General features: G+C 43.7%; 1 long non-coding RNA gene across 1 annotated transcript in view; it reads left to right on the forward strand.

Moving 5' to 3' along the window:
• LOC141092807 (uncharacterized) overlaps positions 1 to 1916 on the forward strand; it is a 177359-nt gene extending 175443 nt beyond the window's left edge. The window contains exon 3 of the long non-coding RNA XR_012232933.1: positions 1860 to 1916. This is a non-coding gene — a long non-coding RNA (uncharacterized lncRNA). The remainder of the gene's footprint in view (positions 1 to 1859) is intronic.
• Positions 1917 to 11385: the final 9469 nt, after the last annotated feature.

Genomic DNA, 11385 nt, shown 5'->3' on the forward strand with positions numbered 1-11385 from the left:
ATATGTTTTTGTCTGTTGGTGGTTCAATAAAGTATTGCCACTCTGTTTTATCCTCACTCTGTGTTGTCTGAGTTGTATTATGCCCATGGGAAAAGGAGAGTGGGCGTTCAGTGGGATGAGTCCTGGTTCATGTGGTCTCAGCCCAGTGGGTTAGAGCACTCAGTGACCTTCATGTTTTCACAAAGCATTATCAAGGGACTGGCTGCTGCTCCTAGAAGCAAGGAGCAGGTCACACCTCCTGATCTTTGATGTAATGTCCCAAAATGGAGAGGTAGCAAAGAGAAGCAGCTCCAATGTCACACAGAATTACAGGTACTCAAAGGGTTACAAACAGCACTGTTCATGGTACCTTTATTGTTTATAAAGGCTGGGCCATTAGAATATTTTTTATCTCCCTGGAGTACCCCTTTAAATCAATTGTTAATGAGAATTTAGGATCGGAATAAAGCAGTATAGCTCAATGATGTTCTGATACTCTTTTGTCCTGATAGCATGTATATGTTGGGCCATAACACAAAAGCTAATACATATTTCAGTTTTTTCCATTTCAATTTTTACCATTTTAATTTTGATGCTCTAAAGTTATCGAATGCCCCTTTTACATATCAAATCATTGACAGTATGAAGCCATTAAACTGAGCAAAATAAACTATGGAGGTCCACTTCTTTTAGTTACACTGAATACTCAGGAAGATTGAATTTTTGTGTGTGGCTACACAGTAAATACTATACATCAAGGTCACTTAGCTGCGTCTTCTTCAGGAATGCTGCAGGTTGACAAGTCCAGGAAACAGCAATTAGACAATGAATGTAACCATATTCCTGAGAAACCCTGTTTTTACAACAGGTATCAGCAATGACACTTGTGGCATATACAATTAGTATCAATGCCAATCCCATTTTCTCACACAGCAAGAATTGCCTCCAGACAATCAGAAGATGAAATCGTCTTTTAGTGAAAAACTTTTCTCTAAGCCAAGAGAGCCATCAATAAGGTAAATTATTCATTCCATACTATCTGATACATTACAAAGCCAAAAGCTATTAGATATTTGGATTGATAGCCCCCCGATTGAATAGATTGGTTTCTTTAATGGGCTCTAAGACTGAAAAGAATAAATGTACATTGAAACGCTAATTGAAACTCTAAATGAATTCATGGTGAATCTTTGTGACATTTTGTTCCACTTGCATAATCAAGTCAAAGTTAGATACATGAATTAAGTATCTGTGATTTTACTTCATGCTAAATGGTCTTAGCAGTAGGGAAGTTAAATCCACGGTATGATCACTTTCTAAATGGTCTAGGCATGTGGGAATGAGTTACAAATTATTATTTAGAGGTTCTTTACTACAAAGGGTGAAACTTCAAGCAGAAAATGAGAACCGCGGGCTTGCAGCAAAATAACTTTTCCTTTTTGAAGGTTTGTGCTGGAGCTAGGAAGTATACACCCAAAATGTTCCGGTGTTAAAGGAGATACCCAAGACTAAATAAATGCAATTTTTTTTAAGTTAGAAGCGCTTGTGTCTAAGCCACTTTAGGTAATTTATTATTTGTAGCAGTTTAGTGCATCAGAGGTTAATAAAAGCTATTGTGTGTTTAATTTTTGGCGTGCTTGAGGAAGGCCACATAAAATTAAACATTACTTCCACCTTTAACCTGATGGACGAAATAAAGTGATATTTCTCTTAATTTACACTTTTGTATTTCTGGATACTGGTGGTTCAGTCATCGCTCTTGATTACTTGCTGCAGCACTGTCATCCCAATGCAGGAATATACTAGCAGCTGCAGCCAATCACTGGCTCAGGCCAGTCAGCTAGTATTTAACTGAGTTGCCATTTTCTATTTTTTTTTAGATGGACCAGAGTGTAGAGACCAGCAGTAACCAAAGTAATGTTGGATCGAGATTGGTGACAGATGGTAAGATTGATATAACATTTTTAAAAAATGTCAGAAAAGAAACATCAATTCAATGTAACATAATATTCAGTAAACTTCTAAACTCCTCTTGGTGGTGGCGGTAGGGTCCTGGAATTTTATCGTCTAACCCTTTGTATATACAGAATGTGTAATCACAGAATAAAGGGTCTATATGGAACATACAGTATTAATAAATAGCTAATTTCATAACATGCCATGACATGCAAGTATGTTATAGATTGCTTTGTATAAAGACTTCATGATGTATATGTGTTCTCAAGTGAGTGCACAAGTTGTCACCAATAGCTTGATGTCAGTCCTGATTGGCAAGCTGTATGACCAAGATCACATAAATTTCTGACTCCTCTGATCAGTAGTGACTGGAGGTTGACAGCGGGAGCGGGCTTCTTCTGTCAATTAGCAAGTGCAATAATATTGTTTATTGTAGCCCATGAGTTTTAGGCCATACTATAGTTTTTCAGCTAGTGATAGCCTGACAGGAAATAAAGATTTGGAACACATGCGTATTCCAAAACATTATGTTAGTGGTCAGCTGATTGCAGCTTTAAAGGGTTTTTCCAGTTTCGGAAAACCACTATCCCCTTGGTGCAGTTGATTTTAAAAATCAAACAGTGCTTTACTCACCCTCCCTCCCTGGGCCTGGCACTGACTCTCTGAAACTGATCCCAGGGTCTTTTATTGTTTGTAGTGCTTACTGATAGCTCTGAGCAGCTTGTGCTGTCAACTCAGATACTCACTTATTGGCTGCAGCACTGGCAAAGTAATCTCAGCTCATGGACGATAACAGCCACTTGAACCAGCAGCAGAAAACTTTTTAAAAAACAAACTCCTGCCAGAAGAAAGAGGTTTTCCAAAAAGTGGAAAACCCCTTTAAGACTCCTATAAGTGCACAAAAAGTAAAATTAAGTAAAACAAAAAAGATCTCTTTTACCCTTTGAAAATAATTTAACATTAAAAAATTATATATTTGGCAAAACCAAAAGAATAGTGCTATTTATATTATTTATATTGCTCAGAGCATGCCAAAAATAAACAAATGGATTTGCTGGGTTCTTCTTGGCAAATAGTTAAATGTTAGTCACCATTACTGACAGCACCATCAATTTTCTAACTTTATATGTATTCTGCGTAAAAGCTGTTCTCTATTATTACCTAATGTGCATTTATTGTGAGCCAATCCTCATCCAATCCATAGATGGGATAACTAATCTGTAACTCCCCTGGAAATATTGTGATTTTAATTATGTAAATAAACATGTGCATTGATGTTGGTTATGTAAATAGTTTTGATTCTTTTTTTTCCTCTGCTTTTTCTGTAATAGAGTGTTTGAGAAGTAATACTTTATGAATGACTACACTGTTTGAAAATAATTTAAAAAATAACTTATGAGCATCACAATTAGGGAAGAGTCTAAAATCTAAAGCTGATCCTACAGAAAACAAATGGCTATGTAGAGTAAAAGAAAGACTAAACAATATTATTCTTCTCTGAATGCAGAAAAACACAAATTACATTTTTCTTTGAAACATGATTTAATTTAGCAAAAGTGCTAAAATGTAGTTAAAACCAAGTAAAAAGTGCTGAAAACAACGGCAGAAGTAAAATAATAGAAACTAATAACTTGAATATTTGGACTCCAAAAGTTGCTATTTCTGAACAACAAAAAAAAACTTTATCCAACAGAAAATAAAGTCATCAGCTACAAACAAATTGTATATTTAGAAAACTTACAGTAAATATTGAAGTAATTAAAGGGGCAAATTTCTGGCACAAAGTTAGCCAAGCAATACGTTTGTTTAAACTTTGACTAGAATGTCTAAAGATTAGTGATGAGCGAGCATGCTAACCACTACTCGGCCGAGCATCTCACTGATCGAGATGCTCGGAGCTCGCCGATTATTTCCGGGATTTCTTGGCGGGAGCTCGGATCCCCGCCCTGCATGTTTGGCGCTCTTTAGAGAGCCAATGAACATGCAGGGATTGTCTGCCACACATTGTAATGCCACAGCCATGTTGGTTGTGGCATTACACTGAACGGCTGACCGCACAGCGTCATCAGGTCTATATCAGACCTGGCGCCAACAGGCTTCTCACAGTCTACTATGGAATCAGGCAGTGTAGGGAGAGTTGCTGCTGAGCTAGGGAGAGATTTGCTTGGTTCTTACTTAGTGTGGGTATACCAAATAATATACACTTATCCATCTCAACTAAAATTCCTTCTGAGGACTAATAAAGTTGCATGGTTATCAGTGCTAGGCAGGCAGGCAGTGTATGTGGCAGACTGCAGTGCATATAGCAAGAGGGTCCATTTCAGCTCTGTATGCTGCTGCTATTACAAATATTTGTAGACAAAGCCCCAGGTATCAGGGGCAAGGAATAATTTTTTTACAGGCCAGTTATTAAAAACTGTGGGTTGTCCGTCACACAGATCAGAGATAAAAAGTGCGCTCAAAATTCTGACATTCTGGCCTCCCTTTAAATTTTGTTGCAGTGTGTTAGCGAAGTTATTGACACCAGTTTGCTGGTAAAAATAGTTACCTACAGGCCAGCTATTTCAAACTGTCCGTCACAGGGATCACATATAAGTTCACTCCAAATTCAGCCACTTGTAGTGAATGTGGAAAATATTGTCCTCCATTTAAAATGGGCAAGGCTTGTGGCAAGGGACGAGGAACTGGACATGATGGTGATGTGATGGTGCATGCAGAGGCCGAGGCCTTGGCCGTGGGCAAGCTGAAATTGTGTCACAACAAACACCCATATCTTCTCGCCCGACCTTCCTGTCCGAAATACTAGGGGATAACAGCACACCACTATTGAACCCAGAGAAGTATCAAATGGTTGTTGGTTGGATCACAGATAATGCTTCCAGTCACTTTGCCACCATCACCACTACTCTGACTTCCACATAGTCAAGTCTCAGTAGCCGTGAGTGTGGACCGCATATTCCTCACCCTGATCCTCCTTCCTCCCACTATGCCAAGTGCCCCGAGACAACTGATCCCACACTTTGACACTCAGAAGAGCTGTTCCCTTTCCTATTTATAGATATGGGCCCCTCGCCCCTACCACTTGTAGCGGGGCAAGATGCGATCGCATGTAGCAATGCCCAAATATTTGAGCAGCCACGATCACACAAAGGCGACAGAGGGAAAGTGTCACAAGAGGTGGACAATGATGATAAACAATTTCCAGAAAGTCAGGAGGAGGACCAGGGTGCGGAAGTGGAAGACGAGGTGATGGTGATATAGTAACTGACCCAAGCTGGCAGGACAACATGCATAGCAAGGACAGCAGTACACAGGGGGAGGGAGATGCAGCACCCCAACAGGCAGGAAGAAACAATGTGGTGGCCGCAGTCAGAAGGTAGACAACCATTCCTCGCAACACCAACATGATGGAAGTTGCCAGTCCAACTGTTAGGTCTTCCCATGTCTGGTTGTTTTTTAAAGCCTGTGCCGATAACTCCAAAAGGGCCATTTGAACACCAGCATCAGCAAGGGTAGCAAAACTACCAGCCTGACCACCACCAGCATGATCAAGCACAAGGCAGCAAAGCACCCAACTTTGTGGGCCAAACCCCAAGGTCTAGGAACAGTGTTTGCGGGTAACACCACTGTTTCCCGCAGTTGTACACGCAAGCCAATTCCCTGTCCATGGTGCATGTGAAGTTGCATCCTGCCCTGCACCTGTCGTTGCACACACTCAACTAGCACAGTCGGCAAGCACGTCCATGTACTCATCCCAGCACAGTGTTCAGTTGTCCATATCCCAGTCCTTGGAGCGCAAGCACAAATATACAGCCAACACCCCACAGACCACACTGTTACACCCGGTCCCCATTCTGGCTCTGCGCCCCGGTCTGCCACTGGCTCCCATTCAGGCCACTCACCTCGTGCCTTGCACGCTGTCCCTGTGCTGCAGCAGGCTCCCTGTGTGTCCCATGCTGCTTCTCAGTGTTCTGCTCCCTCCCTCTCCTCCAGCTCCTGGCGTCTGGCCAGCAGCTCTCTGAGCAAAGCTATTAGAGCACGCATGCGTGTTCCCCTGGCTTCTTAAAGGGACAGCGTGCATTTTTCAAAATCTGGCAATTATCCAATGGCAGCGCACTGGCTGCTATTTCTGGCCTCTCCTCCATAGAGAGAGCTCTGGAGCAACAAGTATCAACCATTGCTACATCCGTTTCTGTTGCTAACCTATCTGCGTTGCGTTTGCTGTCTCTGTGTATTCTCTCATGCTATCTGTCTCCACAGATTTTCTGTATCCAGATAACCCTGGCTATCTCTGCAGTCATCTGTGCAAAAGCCATCCCGTTCCGCCAACAGCCATCCGAGTCCGAGGACTGTGACATGAAAACTGGAGCCTGCTATCTACCAACTACCCGGATCTGGGACCCGCCTCATTATGGACTCTGCTATTGTTTCTGTTATCCCTTTTGGTCCAGCTGGGACAGCTGCCCTGTGTCTGGGGTCTAACTAGAGGTAGCACCTGTGTCCTCCGGGTATTCCATTCTGGTCCTGTCTGAACGACTTTACTTTGGGTAGCCGGGGCTCACTAGTTACGCCCCCTTCGGAGCACTACCTCTATCAGGGCTGCCCCCACAGCTCCTGCACCTCATCCTCCTCCTCCTCTTCAGCCTCCATCTCCGAAATGACCACATCAGTCACAAGATGGAAGCACTGCCTCAGCCAAGCAGCAACAGGCTGTTCAGAAGCTAATATGCTTTGGTGACAAACCGCACAATGCTGAAGAGTTGTGGACAGCTCTGAAAGAGCAGGCAGATCTGTGGCTGACGTGCCTGAACCTACAGGCAGGCATGGTCATGTGTGGCAATAGCCGGAACCTGGTGGCAACTCTGAGGCGAGGCGAGCTCACACACGTACCATGCCTGGCCCATGTGCTTAACCTCATTGTTCAATGGTTTCTCAAAAGCTACCCAAAGTTGCAGGATCTGCTTGTCAAAGTGCGCCGCCTGTGTGCCCATTTTAGAAAGTCAGCTACAGTTTTTCCAGCTTCCAGCTCACCAACTGATGTGTGATGTCCCCACGCATTGGAACTCAACACTGCAGATGCTGGAAAAGATTTGTGAGCAGAAGAGTGCAGTTGTTGACTACCAGCATCAACAAGGCAGTCTATATTCAGTTCAGACACCACACATAAGACTTCAGGAGTGGACATGGATGTCAGACATATGCACCATCCTCCAAAAGTTTGAGGACCTCCATCAAGATGGTGAGTGGTGAGGATGCCATCACACTTCTCTGTGTTCTGAAATGCTCTCTGCTCACAATCAAAGAGGATGTATTGCAGGCGCAGCATGAGGAGATGGAGCAAGGAATCATACAGGGTGATTACACACAGTCCAGCCTCATCTCATCCCAACTTGGATTGGGTGACAATGATGAAGAGGAGGAGGAGACCCACTTCCTAATAATTGGAGCATTTTTTCATGAAGCCCTCCTCTACGTCTCGTTAAAGGGGTATTGGGGTGCGTCCAAATTTTTGGCAGCCCTTGCATTCACTGCATAGGCAAACACTATGGGAGACCCACTTCCTAATAATGGGAACATTGTTTCATATTGCATCAGCAATATTAGGTGCTTACTAGTTTACAGGTTCTACAGGTATTTTACTAAAATGCAATAATCCAGATATCCCCTATAAAGTAGTACCTAACTATAATGGGCCATAAATATTGTTGGGGAGGAATAATTCTTCAAAACTCCTCCAGCCAATTCAAATTGCCTGTTAGGGCCTGCGGAGCGCACCAAATAATAAAGAGATAAGGGGTGCGCTTGCAGCCTGGGGTCCACCATGCAGAGATGGAACCTGCTGCTGAGCAATGGAGGAACGAGATGGATAATGAATGCTAGCTCACACGTGGGTTAACTTCACCCAGTGTAAATGCAAGTGAACTCTGTTGCTTCACAGAACTGCAAGGACAGATGCCGGAGCCTATTAAACTCACAGAGCTCGGCCGAGTGAGCGCTGATTCAGGTCACAGAACTCTGAGCCCGAGACACAGGACTCGAGTCCCTCTAGACCATCAGTGCTCGGCACCGTGGCTGCGGTGCTAGCAAAAGGACATAGTGTAAAGGCGCCAAGTGCACACAGGACCGCTTCGGCGGACTCCATTAACCACCCAGAGTGGGGAGAAAAGCACTGGAACTGTGCACGGCGCCGCTCTGGCATGTAGTGCTACCTGGCTCGGTACGATAGTGCCCTACAGTGGGCGACACTATCGGATGCTAGTGTGCTGAGGAGTGGACCGCACTGTGGTGTATATACACAAGCCACTGGCTGGCACTGACTCTAACCTCTAAACCCTAACCACATTCGTAATATCAGAGGGAGGGGAGTCATAATAAGTCAGTCACCAGTCTCATACATCCATAGTCACTCACACACATAATAACAGTCTATACTAGCACATGGCCGAGTGGCCATGCGTCTTTTTTATAGTGGCGTCCTTCCGGGACCTTCCCTGTAGTGGACCAAACCGAGCAGGAACGGGATGTGACCTCTGACCTCCAATGAGAGGTCGTCCCACGGGCATGCTCAGTAGAGTAAAAGCAGGACTTAGTCCCAGGAGTGTCTGCTTGCTGCTAACTCACGCATGATACAATAGCAGAGCCAGGAGAAGCAACCAGACGCCTAGCATTAGGCTGGGCAAGGCGCTGGGACCGACGTCTCTGATGAGCAACCTCCTCTCTGGCTGGAGAGGAATGGCTTGAGATTCCCCCTGTGCAGTGGGGGAAACTTGACACCAAACATTGCCAGTATAATTATCTGGTCAAAAAACCACTTCTGCTTCAACAAGATTAATAGATACTGCAGAGATACGCCCATCAAAAAAACATTTTTTTTTCCGGTGAGGTTTTTTTATGGGCGTATCCCAATACCCCTTTAACAAGACATAGAGGAGAGCCTCATGAAAAAATGTTACAATTATTAAGAAGTGGGTCTCCTCCTCCTCTTCGTCATTGTCACCCAATCCAAGTTGGGATGAGATGAGATGAGGATGGACTGTATGTAATCACCCTGTATGATTCCTTGCTCCATCTCATCATACTCCGCCTGCAATGCATCCTGTTGTGAACTCCCTTGCTTGGATTTCTGAGTCAAAGCTCCCTCTGCTCCCTCTGGTGGTAACTGAGAGTAGTGGAGCTGGACAGGTGGATGGAGGTTCTCCACCTGACAATGATAATTGGGAATCTGGGATTGCTGACTGGGAGCATATAATGGAGCTGGCAGCTCTTGAAGGCTGCTGGTGATTTTTTCCTCTGTGTGCATTTGGAGCTCTTTTGTCCCCTGCCTGATCTGCATGTTCAGCTAAGTGATTCTTTTGCTAATCCTTTGCATCTAATCTGGTTGTGTCTTTTTTTTTGCTTTCTGTTTTGCTGCTGGGTTCAGTGTGCTCCCTGCTGGGGGCAGCGCTGGACCCTGCTTCATATTTTGCAGCTTGTTCAGTTCCCTGTTATGTTAGTATCTTTTTGCTTGCTGCCAGTTTATACCAGAGTGCTGATCTAGCGGGGGTGAGATCGTGTGATCTTTTTTTGTATTTCAGAAGTGTTGAACTTTTTCAGAGTTTTGTGCGTGATTGCAGACAGTATCTTCTTCTGTCCTGTCCTGTCTAGACAGCTTGGGCCCCACCGCTTGCTCAGTCTGTTCTCTGCCTGTGTTTGGGTCTCATCTTGTCTCACTGACAATATATGTTTGGGGGCTGTCTATTCATTTGGGGATCTGCTCCGAGGCAGTTTAGATTTCATCTTTCTGTCTTTAGGCTTAGTTAGTCCTACGGCTGTGACGAAGTGTATAGGGCATCGTAGGAATGCTCCACGGCCACTGCAAGGATCAGGGGTCTGCAATCCGCTTAGTTATCAACCTCTCTGGTCTTCTGGTGGCTTAGCCTGTTCCTGCCATCCTCCTCGGTGACCCATTCATAACAGCATTCTCTTTAATTATACTAGCAATTCAAATTGGCTGGAGGAGTTTTGAAAAGTTATTCCTCCCCAGCAATATTTAAGGCCCATTATAGTTAGATATTACTTTATAGGGGATATCTGGATTATTGCATTTTAGTAAAACACTTACTAAAAGTTATATTTTAAATAGGGTTTTTTTTTAGTAAGTAGACTGTCAGGAACACCGCACTGCACTTGCTCACTGAGCCAGTGCACGTGTCCTGAGTAAGACAAACTGTGCTCAGAGATACCTGTGGTGCGGGCAGCAGCAGAGAAGATGCGTGCTTCAGACCCACAGGACCTGAAACACGTGACTGCTGGGGGCATGGCCTAAACTCCAGAGAGCTAGGAGCTGCAGGAAAAGTCCTAGAATGGTAACTACGGAACAAAGTTACTAATTGGCATAGACAGGGACATAAACCTGATCAGGCCAGGGTCAAAGCACGGGATAGCACGACAATTACCAAAGGGCAGGACAGAACTGATAGTCAAGATGTAGCCAAGAAGTCAGAAACCAGAGAAGCAGATATACAGTACAGAATCAACAGGCAAACTCACAACGGGGAGCAGAACCGGATCAGAACCATATAAGCAAGCTATAAGACAACGAACAGGCACACAGGGGTCACAACACTCGGCCAAAGGCAAAAGTATAACTGACAGGGTTTGGAGTTTCTCAGGGCTATAAAAAGCTATGCCTGAACCAAAGAGAGGCCACAATAACTAACCCCAGGCGTTCAGGTCAAAGCCTGCACTGAGCTCAAGACATTAACCCCTGACGTGCAGGTCAAAACCTGCACTGGGATCATGACATAGACTCTACATGTATAAACCCCTATAAATGGAGTGATTCTTAATATAACCTCTGCACAGTGTATTCTTCGTTTTCTGTTTGTATGTGTTGCCATCTCCTTTTTTTAATTATGTCCTTTTTAAAATAATTGTTAAATAAAAAACAATACTTTTAAGACACTATTTTGCATTTGGAAGAATCTTTTTTCCCTTATCGGTTCTTAGTCTTTACGGTCCTCTGTTTTACTATTTTGGGCACATTAGGTTCATATGCAAATAAATACAGAGTTCAATGAGTACTCGTCGGTTTAATTTTCATTTCATAAATCGATAGTACACATGAAAATAAGCAACTTTGTAATGTTTCATATTATAGAAATCTTTTTTCTCTGCCAGGACTGATCATTCATTCTAAAAATTCTCAATTCATGAGTATAATCCGTGTTCAGCGAAGACAGGCTTTCCCACTTCTGACACAGAAGATGGCGGCTGTTATGCATACAAGTCTATGTTGGCGGTAGGAGGGAGGAGCTAGAGGCAGAGCTCCTCTCTCCTCCTACCTAAATAGAATCTCATCTGTAACAGCTGCTGTCTCCTAACTCAGTAATATATTAATATATCCTCACTGAATACAGATTTTACATCAGAATTGAGAATTTTGAGAATGAATGAACAGTCCTAGTGGAG

Source organism: Dendrobates tinctorius, unplaced genomic scaffold (genome assembly GCF_039654945.1).
Source record: "Dendrobates tinctorius isolate UK_male_01 unplaced genomic scaffold, ASM3965494v1 ptg000060l, whole genome shotgun sequence".
NCBI lineage: Eukaryota > Metazoa > Chordata > Amphibia > Anura > Dendrobatidae > Dendrobates > Dendrobates tinctorius.